The sequence below is a fragment of the Dermacentor silvarum genome, chromosome 5 (genome assembly GCF_013339745.2).
Source record: "Dermacentor silvarum isolate Dsil-2018 chromosome 5, BIME_Dsil_1.4, whole genome shotgun sequence".
NCBI lineage: Eukaryota > Metazoa > Arthropoda > Arachnida > Ixodida > Ixodidae > Dermacentor > Dermacentor silvarum.
In genome coordinates this window covers 184,273,165-184,287,978 of record NC_051158.1, presented here as the reverse complement: position 1 = coordinate 184,287,978, position 14,814 = coordinate 184,273,165, and the positions used below count along the sequence as shown (strand labels likewise).

Genomic DNA, 14,814 nt, shown 5'->3' with positions numbered 1-14,814 from the left:
CGCAGATTCTAGGCGCGTGAACACCGTGGATGAAGTGCTTGGGGCAACCGGAGCGAGTGAAACGCCGGAAGCGTACGACCTTTGGGCACTTCAGGCGGCCGGGCCGGCGCCTATGCGCATTGCGGTTATCATTAACGGCGTGCCACTAGAGATGGAACTTGATACGGGCGCCAGTGTCTCAACCATAAGTGAAACAAAGTTCACGCAACTGTTCCCATCTGCCGCCTTGGAACGATCCGACGTAGTACAGCTGAGGAGTTTATGCAGAGACACGCGACCAGTCGCCGGGAACTTTACGGCCGCTGTAAAGCTTGGGGAGGAGGAGAGACAGCTACCTCTGTTTGTGGTAAAGGGGCAGTGCCCAACATTGTTTGGTAGGAGCTGGATGAAGGAATTACAGTTGGGAATGAGCAAGCCGGAATTTATTTTGTCCGTGTCGTCTGCAGAAGAAGCTGTGGACCGTTTTCAAGAGGTGTTTTCAGATGGTTTAGGCACGTTCCGTGGAGTTAAGGCTCGCATCTTGGTGCCGCCAGACGCCAAACCCAGATTCTTTAAGCCCCGGCAGATGCCCTTTGCTTTGAAAGACAAGTTTGAGGAGTCGTTGCAGAGACTGCTCCACCAAGGCGTGGTCCAACCAGTGAAGACTGCCAGATGGGCAGCACCTGTCGCTCCAGTGCTAAAACAAGATGGGCAGTTGCGTATATGCGGCGATTTCAAGTTGACCATAAATCCCATAGCACTTGTGGAAACGTATCCGGTGCCACGCATAGAGGAATTGTTCACAAAGCTCCAAGGAGGAGTAAGGTTCACAAAGCTAGACCTAAAGGATACCTACCAGCAGATCGAGCTGGAAGAACAGTCACAGGAGTTCGTCACTGTCAATACCCCCAAGGGCTTGTTTCAATACACGAGACTGCCATTCGGGGTTGCTTCCGCCCCGGCTATATTTCAACGAGAAATGGAAAACCTCCTGGGAGGTCTTGATCATGTCGCAGTTTACTTCGATGACATCTTGTTAACAGGCGCTAATGACGATGAACATTGGACAAACGTCGGCAAGGTACTGGAGCGCTTGCAAGAGGTGGGCTTAAAGCTGAAACTTGCAAAATGCAAGTTTTTGTTACCTAAGGTCCAGTATTTGGGCCACATAATAAGTGCTGCCAGGCTACATCCAGATCCCGCCAAGACTGAAGCAGTAGGGAATGCTCCCAAACCTCGAGATGTAAAAGAGTTGCAAAGCTATTTGGGTTTGGTGAATTTCTATAGAAAGTTTCTCCCCAACCTGTCAGATGTTCTGCAGCCATTGAACAGCTTGCTTACCAATGGAGCAAAGTGGCGCTGGACGGCAGTTGAGCAATGTGCATTCATGAAAACCAAGGAGCTGCTCGCATCCGCCCTTCTCTTGGCCCATTATGACCCCTCCAAACCTACGGTGTTGATCACTGATGCTTCCCCTCATGGCCTGGGGGCAGTCCTGGCACAGAGAGAGCCTACTGGAGAAGAGCGACCGATAGCTTTTGCATCAAGAAGCCTCACGGCCGCTGGGAAGAATTACAGTCAGTTGGATAAAGAGGCACTTGGTCTAGTGTTTGGTGTCACAAAGTTCAGGCAGTATCTCTGGGGGCGGAAATTTGAAGCGGCTACCGACCACAACCCCTTGTTGGGCCTGTTAGATGCTGGAAGGCCTATTCCGGAAACATGCTCGCCGAGGCTTCTTCGCTGGGCGTTGCTGCTGGCAGGGTACAGCTACATTTTGAGCTATAGGCGTGAAGGCCTGATAGCCCATGCAGATGGGTTGAGTAGACTCCTCTTGCCAACAACTGAATGCTCTCCAGGGGCGCCTGCGGAGGTGTTCATGCTTGAAGGTGTCTATCCCCGTGTCCTTTCATCAAAGGTGATTGCAGAAGCCACTGCAAGAGATCCGCTGTTGCCAAGAGTGCTACAGGATTTATGGTCGGGCCATGTTCAAGACTTGTCATCAGAGGGGGGGGGGGGGGGGCATACGTGTCCCGATTCAATGAGTTGAGTGTGCATCAGAACTGTGTGCTCTGGGGAAACCGTGTTGTGGTACCCTCCAGCCTTCATAGGGAAGTCCTCAAGTTACTACACGAGAGCCACCCTGGGGTCACGAAAATGAAAGCCATCGCTCGAAGTCATGTGTGGTGGCCGTCGTTAGACAGCGACATCGTAACCATGGTTCAAGAGTGCTCCGCTTGCCAAGAACAGCAGAGACCATTGAGACCAGTGCCTATGATGCCGTGGCCGTTCCCAGACAGGGCCTGGTCTAGGATCCACGTGGACTATGCGGGACCCTTACCGGAATTCCTATTTTTATTGCATTTGATTCATTCTCAAAATGGATTGAAGTTTTTCCCATTTCGTCACCCTCAGCGGAATGTACAATTGCGTGCATGCGGGTCATGTTTGCGAATCAGGGCCTCCCAGACATGGTGGTATGTCTGGGAGGCCCTGATTCAATGGACCCGCATTCGCGAGTGAAGCGTACGAGACATTTTTGAAGAAGAACGGCGCGAAGAGGATGCTAGTACCGCCCTATCACCCTGCTTCTAATGGTGCGGCGGAGAGAGCCGTTCAAACTATGAAAGTAAAATTACAGAAAGTTGGTGCAGGGGACCTTCGTGCACAAATTGCACGAATACTGTTATCATACAGGTCGACACCCCACGAGGTCACCGGGTGTTGCCCATCCGAGCCGTTGATGGGACGGAGGCTCAGGACTGCATTGGATCTGCTGCGGCCGGACCTGAGGAAAACAGTCATCCAAAAACAACTCGCTCAGAAGATGGAGTACGATCAAAGAGCGAAACCGAGGGTGCCAGCACAACCAGAAGACAGAGTATTCACCAGGAATTTTCGGCCAGGTCCGAGCTGGATGCCCGCTGTAGTCACCAGGCAACACAATTCACAGGTGGAGCTACAATTGGAGGATGGGCGACAATGGACCCGGCATCTCGACCATGTAAGGCCACAGTCGATGCCCGACCAGCACAACTGTCGGTGCTCCAGCCCCTCTACCGCACGCTCGGAACCACAGTTGACTGAAGGTCCAACTGACAGTGGGTTACCCGAAGCATCGACAAGCTTGGAGGTTCAACTGCTACCATCTGGCGAGCCCCCTCAACTGGAGGCCAGTGACACCACATCAACACGCACCGATTGCTCCCCGCCTCCTTCCACACCTCTGCTTCTTCGGAGCACTTGGGAACGCCGTCCGGTGCTGCGGTTTTCTCCTTCAACTGTAAATACTTATATGCTGTTAATCTGTTGTGTTAAGCGGGGAGGAAGTGTGGTAACTGACACCACCAGGGGGCGCGCGATGTACAATAAAAAGCAGAGCGCATGTCCTGTGCGGTCAGTATGCCTACGCCCCTCACAGCGGGTATTGTGTCTTCATTGCCGTGCGCTATGGCCGCGTGTCCGGTCACCACAAGCGAATTGAAAGCATTGTAACACTTGTTTGTGTTTGTTCTATCCCCATCCCACCCCTTCCTTAAAGATCCCTACTACGTATCTTTAAGGAAATAAAAAGGAAATGAAAACGAAATTAAGACAAAGAAATGGAGCTGGGCAGGCCATGTAATGCGTAGGCACCGGGGGATCATTAGAGTTACAGAATAGGTGCCAAGAGAAGGGAAGCACAGTCGAGGATGGCAGAAAACTAGGTGGGGTGATGAAGTTAGGAAATCTGCAGGCCCAAGTCGGAATCAGCTTGCGAAAGACAGGGCTAATTGGAGATCGCAGGGAGAGGCCTTCGTTCTGCTGTGGACATAAATATAGGATGGTGATGATGATGATGATGATGATGCTCTTACACAAAGGCCGCACTCGGCAAATCAGATACTTTTCTCAATCTTGCGCACCTTGACCGAAACGCTGTCCCCTATCGTTTCCGATATCAACCGCCTTGTCACGTTCCGTTTTCACACACGCAGTACAGAGCGCACCGCATCCGATATATCTTGACAACGACAAGCACATTTCATTCCTTAAAAGAAGAAAAAAAAGTATTATTTCTATCAAAATTAAAGCGTGCATTTTATAATAGTGTTTCATTGCGCTTTCCATGTATTTTGTGAATTATTCTTAAGTTGTACGCATGTCTTAAAGTGCAGTTCTGCATTCCACTGGGCACAAAACTTTTTTCCCTTAGAAATACATGCGTTTAAATTGTTATATTACTTGTACACATGTACTAGCAGTGCATCCACTGTGGCACAAATCTTCGAGTGTGCGACAATTGTTTGAGATCACAATCTATGTTTGCTCATTTTTTTCTTTAATTTGTTACGCTAAAGATTATGAGTGCTGTATTCAGTAACGATGGGCAGCTGGGGCTCTGTCACGCTGTGATTAGGCAGCTTTTTTTTTGTAGTCACCTTTTTTCTCTGTAAATATTCTGTATTGGCGAAATTTCGATGAAAATAAAGTTCTTTGACTGATTGCTTGATTGATTGAATGATTTACTTATTTATTAATTATTTAATTATTTGATTGAATGATTGATTGAACCACATGCGTATTGGTGATTTTACTCATTTATGCTTAACTTAACGAACGCGCCAGTGATTAATTTATTTATAATGATTTATTTGATTGATTGATTGATTGATTGATTGAACCACATGCGTATTGGGGATTTCACTCATTTAGGCTTACTTTTCACGTTTAACCAATGCCTCCTTTACTAGATGCCTGCCGTGTGGTCCGGTAAACCCGGTTCCGTGCACTTTTCTCTTTTCTCTTCTCCGCGAAAAGGCAACGAGCGCCGCTTGTGGCCCAAGTCTGCAACTTAGATCACGTGTTGCGGCCTCTGAGATTACCGTAGCATCTGTTACCGTCTCGGAGTCGGCAGGCGTTATCGAAGCGCCGGTACAGTGGCTACAATGTAGCGCCGGCGGAAGTCTTCGACCACCGCTGCCGCGCCGCCGGAAGTTGAAATAGCCTACATACGGGACTTCCGTCTAGAGTGGTGTCAGCCTTTGACACACCACATGCCGCCGGCCGCCAAAACACATAGTTGCCCGACAGAGACGCAGCGCCATCTTGGATCCCCACACCAGTTTGCTCTGTGCTTGCCGCCGTGAGCCGTGCAGCGGAATCGCGTTTAATCCTCGTATAGGCAGCGTCGAAGGCTGTGGAAACGTGTTAAATGCGGTCAGCGAAGCCTGAGGAGCAAAAATGCCTGGTTGTTGCGTACCTCTGTGCACTAACCATTGCAGGAAGGGCGTGCGAATGTTTCGCTTCCCAACCAGCCCGAGCCGAAGAAAACGCTGGCTCGTGCAAGTGAAGCGAGACTGCTAGGAGCCCACCACCGCTTCACGTGTTTGCTATGTGAGTACTGTCTGTTTTCCTCGTTGTTTTTCTTTCGCTGTAGAATAAGCTTTATGAATTTGACCGTCTCAACGTATCCAGATAATCGAACGTGTCGTTTCTGGGATTATGTGTCGCGAGTAGGAAGATCAGCTGTAGTTTCAAGAGCTTTTTCACCTGGATGTGTTGTATGACGTCCATGGAGATGAAATCGTCGCCGCGTGCCGAACGCTCTATGTGAGAGTGAATGGGCGCGAGGGACGCGCGCTTTCACGGGGAGCGAACGCTGTTGTCCATGCTCGCGCCGGCCTTCCACGGGCGTGAATTTGAGCCGCGTAGTGCTGATCTCAAATGTGTCTCGACTGAGAGGCTAGGCGACTAGTCGACGTGGTGCTTTATCCTGTTGTAACAGCGAGTAGCGAGGATCACTCGAGCACGCGTTTGTCGATAAGATATGTGCAGCCCGCGCTCTTTTTAAGACGCGTAAATTGACGTGTCTTCTTTGACGTCGAGTCACCGCTTCCATCCCGACAAAATATTTACACTACTGAACGGAACTTCTCGCCAAAAGCCCTGAGTTGGTAGTTCAATGAGCGTTTGAAGCTGCATCGGCACTTTTACTATTGGTGTGCTGTTGCATCTATTTTGTGCACAGAATGATCAAGCTACGAATGCATAATGGGAGAACACGTTTGAGGACGGACTTCAGAGGCAAATGTGCACATATAGTTTTTATCAGTTGTGAACTACATTACAATGAACAGTCGAGCGCCCGCTTCGCGAACTTGTACGGCTGAAAGATTTTCCTTCTAATGCGTCTTGCGTGCAGCCCCGTTCGGAACGTTCACGTGAATGCACTTGCTTAATTATGCTAACGGTCGTGTGGTGACATTTATTGCAGGCTCATTTCGAAGATTCAAGCTTCGAACAGAAAAGGCAAGATGGCTTGAAAAAATCGAGACCAGATGCCGTTCCAACAGTTTTTGCTTTTCGAGGTAAGTACGAAGTGAAGATTACGCTACGTTTTGTATAAGACTCGTTGAATAATGCGACATTGGATAGGATGTATCTCCCTTGTCTATATTTGTTTTTATTGTTTTCAATTGTGCTGTTATTTGACACACGATGGCCTTAAACATGCGAGTTTGCTTCTGATGGAGTCATTTGCGCTGTACGTGAGTGCAGATAAGACTGTGTGGTCTTTCTTTTTTGTATTTTGCTATGTATGGTATACTACTGTTATTTGAATCATGAAGCCGTATTGTGAGTGATCATTTGCTTTTACTGCCTGTCGATGTTGCTTGTATATAGAGGCATGAAATTCACCCATAATTGGTCATATAAATTGAGTGCATCCGTTTCAGTGAAGCCTTAACAAAACTTGTTGTTGGGCTACGGCTTTGCCACTACTGCCTAGAGAAATTTTAGAGGCGTACCAAATTAGAAAGAAAGGTAGCCTGTATAAGTGATACGTCTGTTGTATTGCGCGGTAAAGAATTGCAGTGCTTAGATATGATGCATTAACCAGTATGATTGGTGATATGCATGGATGCGATCGTGATGTGCAGTGCGCTTGCGCAAATTGACTTTGCTGTATACATTAAGGGAGGTGAATCAAGATAAATATTAGTTTAGAGTGGCGCTTCTCTTGTGTACTGTGTGTTCTTCTGTGTCGTCATTTTTGATTACACTAACCTGTTTTCATCGTCAGTGAACCATGGTTGAAGATTTTTTTTTCGTAAATATGGGCTTGGCAGATTTGGAACTTATGCTACTTCATTCTAAATGCTAACAGCCTATGCACATATTACTGTTTATTCCAGCCGCCCCCAAACATCAGAAGCCACCAAAGAAGCGCAGTTGTCCTGTGCAGCCTTCCTGCGATGCCACCCCTGCAACTTCCCCGGAGCCACACCAGCCTTTAGATAGCGATTCGACTAAGATGGATGACAGTGCTCCAGTGTCAACCTTAGTTGTAGAAGAAGAATCTTGTCATGCCGGAAATGAAAACGCTCATGAATTGACATCTGCGATGGCACCGTGCTTGTTCCCACAGCACCCCAATGGCATTCCTGTTCCAAACAGCACGAACAGTGTTGGTCAGTCACGCGATGTCAGCGCCACACATCAACCATTTGGAGGCAATGCAGGCTCATCTTCGGTGACCATCGGGCAAGAAAATGCAGAGTTACGCAAGAAAACTAGTGATCTCACTCGCAAGTACATAAACTTGCAGAGGGTTCACGATAAAACAAGGTTGAAGCTACAGAGCCTGAGAAAAAAAAAGTGTCCTCACTTGAAAAAGAAGTGTGCGCACTGAAATTGGCATCATTTCTCAATGAAGACCAAGTGAAATCTTTGACAATGAAGACAACGAAGGGCCATAAGTGGTCTGAAAAGATTATACGAGTGGCACTTCAGATAAAACATGCGTGTGGCACAACAGGCTACGAAATGCTGAGATCTTTGTCGTACCCGATTCCGAGCAACAGGACCTTGATCCGAAGGCTTCAAAACATTCGCTTCCTGCCTGGCATTCTCCATGAAGTGTTTAATGTTTTAAAGCACAAGGTAGAGGCAATGGAAGATATTGAAAAGGACTGTGTCCTTTTCATGGACGAGATGGAGATAAGTCAGGGCTTTGATCACGATCGGTCCCTTGATTGCCTTTTCGGTGGCACTACATTGCCTGAAGCGACTGCAGATGTTGCTAACCACGCCCTTGTATTCATGGTTGGAGGACTGAACACACGGTGGAAACAAGTAATTGCATATCATTTCACTGCACGCTCAGTTGATGGGAAAGCTCTGAAGGACCTCGTCTTCAATTTGATTGAACTTTGTTTCAACATCACACTAAGAGTGCTTGTTGTTACAAGTGATATGGGAGCTGCCAACCGTGCAGTCTGGCGCCTTCTTGGCTTCTCAAGCCATAGGCACTCTGAGACTGTGTGCTCTGTTTCACACCCACACCTTGAAGGTAGGCAGCTATATTTTATGGCTGATCCAGCCCACGTCCTGAAGAATATTCGTGCTCAACTGCTCCGTGTGAAGACATTCACTCTAGGAGAAGCAACTCTACGTGAGCACAAGCTTACAGCAGGAACTGTGAACATAGACCATGTCGAACCTGTTCTCACACATGACAGAGACAAGGAGCTCAAGATTGCCAGCAGGCTCTCCGACGTCCACATCAGCCTTGGACACTTCACGACAATGAAAGTGAACATTGCTGTTCAAATGTTCCGTGAGGCTCCACCGGCTATACGTTATCTGATTAAGCAAGGAATCTTACCTCCTGAAGCGGAGGCGACGGCGTGGTTTTTTGAACTTGTCAGTAGGTGGTACACCTTGATGTCGTCACGGCATCCAGTTGTTGCTTTGAGCAATTTCGATCTTTCCAAACACAAGGAAGCAACTGAACTCCTTGGACTAGCTTGTGCCACCTTCTGTGGACTAAATATGGGACTTACTGCACACTGGAAGCCGTCACAAGCTGGCCTTTTGGTGTCAACTACTGTTGCCCTGCGTCTTTCTCATGAGCTTCTGAACAAGCTCAATTACAAGTACTTGCTAACTGGTAGATTGTCACAGGATTGTCTCGAAAACATCTTTTCTGTATTGAGGCTCAGAAAACCTGTGCCGAGCGCATATGATGTCAAGTGTGCCTTAAAGCTTATCTGCGTTGGCCAGTTTGTAAACACACCGACATCATCTAGCTATGGTGTTGATGACAGCACGCACCTGGCTGACCTTCTTGACCCCAGTTTCAAACAGGATCAAGTGGAAGGTCAGGAGCCCGAGGAGCTTGAGAACTTGTTTGTTTATGCACTTACCACAGAAGAGTGCGATATCCTTGCGTAATTGGGAGGCTTTTTGCTGAAGTCAGTCATCGGTTTTCTTGGAGAGTGCAAAGACTGTGAAAGAGCCCTGGTTGGCGATGCAACAGGCCAGTACAATGCTCTTATACAGCTGAAAGAGTATGTCAAGAATAGCGGAAAGCTCATCCAGCCAAGCCAAACAGTGATGCAAGTTTTAATCGAATGTGAGGAAAACTTTAAGACTTTCGCAAACATGAATGAGACCTGACTCTCAAAGCTCCATTTACAGGTATCCTGAGTGCCTTGCGGAAGTCTGTGGCTATGAGATTAGGGTGTTGTGATGCGCATGAATCAAGGACATGCAAAATGCTCCTTGAGAAGTATGTGAGGACAAGACTTAAGATTCATCTCCGACAGCAGCATGCGCAGAGGGTGAACGGACAGTCCAGCAAAACCTGTGCCGCTGCTAATCTTATCTGAGCCGTGTGTGGCGTCTCAGTGGTTAATTTAATGCTGCTGTGGTTGTGTGATGTGTTTGCAGAAGTGTTTGACGTGTGCCTCTGGATGTCTTTTTAACGCCTCGAGCAGGTGGGGCATTCACTAAAATGTTTCGCACCAAAGCTCTTTGTTCATTGCTTAGTGTACTGAAAAACAGCATGCTTCCATGCGTTCTAGCTGCTAATATTGACTTTACCTGAATGCAGCATCACTAGTGTCAGATTAACTTTCTTTAATGCTTGTCTTTTTCGTATGGCTGTAACATATTTTGTTGACAGATATCATTGGCAGTCTTGATTTCAGTGATGTGTTGTATCCTGCGAGTGCACAGTTGTGCTGAGAAAATATGTGAGAATACTTCGAAGGCGTATTGCTATTGCATAATCAGAAAGTGACTATGTGCACCAATATTTAATGGCGCAAGAATTTAGGTTTGTATTGAAGCTATGTGGTATTGTGTGCTCCGTCTGGTACAGTGGCAGTGAAAGTTTGCATAACCGTGGTCTCCTGTGATGGCTTTACTTGAATTTATATTCTTTGAACTGGCATGAACTTTTTGGCTTTATTACTGTTTGACTCATGTTTTGGTGCTTGCTATGCGACATTTATTATGCACATATGTTGTTTATTCAAAGCAACTAATCTTTTCGTATTCATTTTCGCCAAAGAAAGATGGTTTAAAGCACATAGTTTTTGTTGATTAAATGAATGCTGTGTAGCTCCTTCAAAGAAATCCTCTGCAACACGCACCCCTTTCGTGTAATTTTGTTGCATCGCAAGTGTATGGGAAGACGCTGAAGAGTTGGAATTAATCAATGGAACATTCGTGGTGCCTCCACGCAACATGTAAAAAATATTGCGGCTTTATTAAGACAGTCTGCACTCGGGTGGCCATGATCGCTTATGGGCGACTCACTGCAAGATTCAGAAACATTTCACTTCGAAGAACATGAAAGCTGTTGCGGAGGATTATGTGAGGACCTGTCACAATTTTCATGCTATTCGTGCCAAGTTCCACCCAAAATGAAACCAGACGGTCATTCCTTGAAGTTCAGATGTGCCCTTCGAAGTTGTCAATCTCGATTTTCTCTCAACTCAAGAAGAATCGAGAGGGTGTGCACCGGACTCGGTCTTTTATGGTGGCTTTTTACCAGTGAACATGTATGGCGGTGGCAAAGCCCGGATAATGTGAACAGTGTCATCATATTAATGGAAAGAGAGACATTTAGACACACCAGGTGATTGTTTCTGATAATGTACCTGCATTCCACAGTGAGAGCATCCGACGGCATGCAGGACAGCATACCACCCTGAAAAGCATGCCTTAGCGGAGCTCCTCATCCGTGACTTCAATACCTTCATTTATGTGTACCCCGAATTTCGTGGAGGATGCAAGTGCACCCTTGAACCAGTGGTGAGACATCACATTCAATCTCACACGGCTGGACTTGGCCATAGTCCTATGTTTGCTGCCCTTCAAAAGACGCCATGACTGCCAGTAGATTACGAAGGTACATGGAGCACTGGTTTGGTTAAGGTGGCTTCTCTGTGAGAACTGGTAGGGATTGTGTGCTTGCCTGTAACGCTATAAATGTTACCTTATGGATGCTACAAGTTCCTTTAGAATGTTTAATGTTTGTTTCACTGTAGGTTTTTGAAACATTCTTATAGGATGCAGCCTGTCTCCTGTTTTAGTATCACTTTAGTTGAGATGCAGACTATTTGCAAAGTGTTTTCCGAGGCTGATCATGTAACCCAATAAATATGCTTGTTCACATGTGCACGTATTTGTTTCCATTACTGAACTCACCCAGAGGAAACTCACTTGGTTGTATGTCTCTGAATGACTGTTTAATGTACTGGGCTTGGCAATAGTTTCATTTGCCGAGAAATCTAGTTACCAAGGTCAAAACAAAAAAAAAACTGTTGTGGCTGGTGGTGGATGCAGGATGAAACTTTTTTTTGTGCAGCATTGCAACGTATAGCTTGCACAGCTTTAAAGCACAACCAACTACTGCAGGAGTTTCACAAAAACAAATAATCTCACTATTCACTAACGCATTCACAATATAATACAGTATTAGAATCAACAAAAAGGCTTTAGCTTTCGCATCATACGGAACGTATAATTCAAAAGTATGGCTCCATGATTTTTAATTCATATTTTAATAAACATTTCTACAAGCAGATGGACTGAAATTCTTGCACTAGGCTCTCTGTTTTTCTGTGGAGTACGCCGTATCAAGCGTTAGATAGCGCACCCTTTCGTTAATTAACCTAAAAATGCTCGCTCAGTAACAATTATTTACATTCGACACGAAATAGTGCTCGTGGGACAACCCTCAAAAGACGAAAAGGTGCTCGCAACCTTCGCAGTCGGCGCTTCACGATGCTCGGGGCTGACATTGGGGACCAACATGGCGGCCCGTCAAATTTGGGGGCTGTTTTAGGCAACACTGGTTCGAGATGTCACCACCCTAAAGCGGGCCGCGTATGTAGGCTCCCTAAGTTGAAAAGGCAACGAGCGCCGCCTCACGGAATTATGCTGAACTAAGGGAACTGCCACCCCAATGGGAAAGCGAGCAACGCGACGGGCATCTAGTAAAGGAGGCATTGGCTTAACTTAACGAACGCGCCAGTGGCATTGGAGGCGTCGCAACTCGATGGTGCATAAGGGCGACGGGGAACAGTGAGTGAAGAAGCACGTAACGTTAGCTTGAAAATTCCTCTCCTACAAATGCACTCACACATGGATCCCTCAGCAGGAACGCTAGTGTGCGAACACCCAATGCTAGTAGCAAAAGGCAGAACGCTGTCTTTGCTCCTCCACTGAGTCGATTGAGCGGAGTGTCGACTGTGTAGCAAGTTCGCTTCGTTGTTCTTGTAGCCAAATGCTCCGCACTTCTCTGGATAGAGGATGGAAAACTGGGCGAGTTGGTATTGATTGAGGGCAAATAAGCAACAGCGCACTGGATACGAAGGAATTGTAGACCCAACACGAATGCTTGTGCTGTGTCTACATCTTCCTTCGTTTCTAGTGCGCTGTTGCTTATTTGCCATGAATTTTAACCCATCCACGCGAAAGCCACGCATGCACCACCGACAGCGGGACAGCAGTACGGTGGGGATGCTGCTCGAGCGTCCTTATAAATGCTGTCGCATTCCACGGGAAGCTAACAGTTTGGCCACCAATGCTTCGCAATTCAAATGGCGTACCATTAATTAATGCGAAAGCATTACATGGCTCAGGAAGCGGAAATTCTGGCAGCGTCCCCGGAGATGGCACAAAAAGTCGCGTGGTTACAGCCGATGAACGGGAGGTTCATCGGCTGTAACCCTGCGGGCCCTGCGTTCCTTGAACCACCACCATATGGCGCTCACCTTTGCGGCAACGGCGCCGGCCATGCGAGGGGGAAAAAACACCGCCCAAGCACTCCGTACAGATGGTTGACAGCGAAGCTGAAACGTGCGGCCCCGGTGTTTAGCAGTGGGTTAATGTATTGAAGCGTTTCTCAATTATTGGTTATGTAACCAATAATTTTGTGTTTCTAGTGGAACGCAAGCGCCAATGGCGGGCGGATGCTGCTAACCACGACGCCGAGCTAACTCGAAATATCGAACGCATGCGACAACGGCGAGCCGAGGAGGAGGCGTTGCGGGCAGAGCAGGTACGACGCAGAGAACGACGTCACTATCGGCGCTGCCAATGGCGCGCGTGCTTGGGTGCGACGTAGAGAATGACGTAACTGACAGCGCAGCCAATGGAGACGTTTAAAGAAACATAGGACGAACGTTTTTTCGCTTCGCCTAGCCATATCAGCTTTCGCTGTAAAAGGAAACAGAAAGCTCGTCTTCACACGTGGCGTTCGCCGCAAGCGTTTCCCGTAAAGAGACGCGCGGCGTTGCCAGTCGTTGCGGTGAGCGCGGTGATTTGGGCGAGTTTAAACGCGACAGCGTTTACGGCCCCGTGTCGCAGAAAATCTGGCGTCAGCACCCGCGGCCGAGAAAATCATCCCCAACCACGTTTACGTATGCCACAACATTCTATCATTAATGTTACTCATACCTTCTTTTGCATTCTTGGCAAAGCTATTCCTCGTAATTTTGAGAATGACAATCCACAAACAAATGACAGGAAACAAAACACCTACAGCGCATGCATTTTATGTTAAATTTTCTCAGACTGAAATTTTAAAAGTGCGAAACAAATACGGAAACCTGAAAATTATGCAATTTCTTTGGCGCGGTTGTGCACAATCTCCGGGATTGGCCCACGCAAGACGCCGAGTTTCCACCAAAAAGCTGGCCTACATGCATAGAGTTCGCCGCCAGTGTTTGCCAGTAACCATTACGGTTGCTTAAGCTGCAGTCGTCGGGAACCGTGAGTTGCAGTCAGGGATCTTTGAATGCTATCGCGTTCCACTTTTAAAAGCGAAGCTTAATCGTCCTCCCAATTTTGTCGTGCGCTTCGATGGAAGAACCTTCTCAATCAGTAGATATGGCCGGCTCCTTTGTACGTCCACGCAACTACGTGAACGAGGCCGAGGCGTCTTTGGAGAGTCGTCGCAATGCTTTCGCATTCATCCACGTAGGGATACCTGAGCGCCCTTGATTTTTCCAGAATTTGCTATGTGCTCCTCTCACTCAACTTTTGATAGCAGGAATGCCACGATTAAGATCCTACCAGGAAAGGCATCTCCCCTTTACCTTTTACAATGGTGTGCGTTGTGGCAGGAAGTAGTCGCTATATTGCTTTGCTTTCACCGAACAGACGTTGTCATTTTGTCACATTGCGCGGGCCCATCGAGCGGCATAACTCTCGCCTATGTCGGGCCTTGGTACCGCTACCTCTCTGCCTCCAGAGAGGCAGAGAGGTAGCGAGAGGCAGGTAGGCACCTTATGAAAGCATTCCCACTCGCCTACCGACATGTCGTGCTTTTGGGGGCGATGGTTGGTTTGCTTTGAGCTGTTCGCGTGCCGCCTTAGAGGTTCCAAGTCAGCGGAAGAATTGCGATACTTACTCTTGCTGACATATTAGCGGCCTGGTACGTGGTTTCTGCAAAGGACGTTAGTGACTGAAAATAAAAATAGCATAGTCCAAGCGGTTAGTTCAGCTTCTGTTTCCTTGCTGTTGAAGATCGACGCTCATGTTATAGAATAAATG

General features: G+C 47.5%; 1 pseudogene; it reads left to right on the top strand.

Moving 5' to 3' along the window:
* Positions 1–8,793: 8,793 nt before the first annotated feature.
* On the top strand, positions 8,794–9,913 carry LOC125945834 (uncharacterized; annotated as a pseudogene).
* Positions 9,914–14,814: the final 4,901 nt, after the last annotated feature.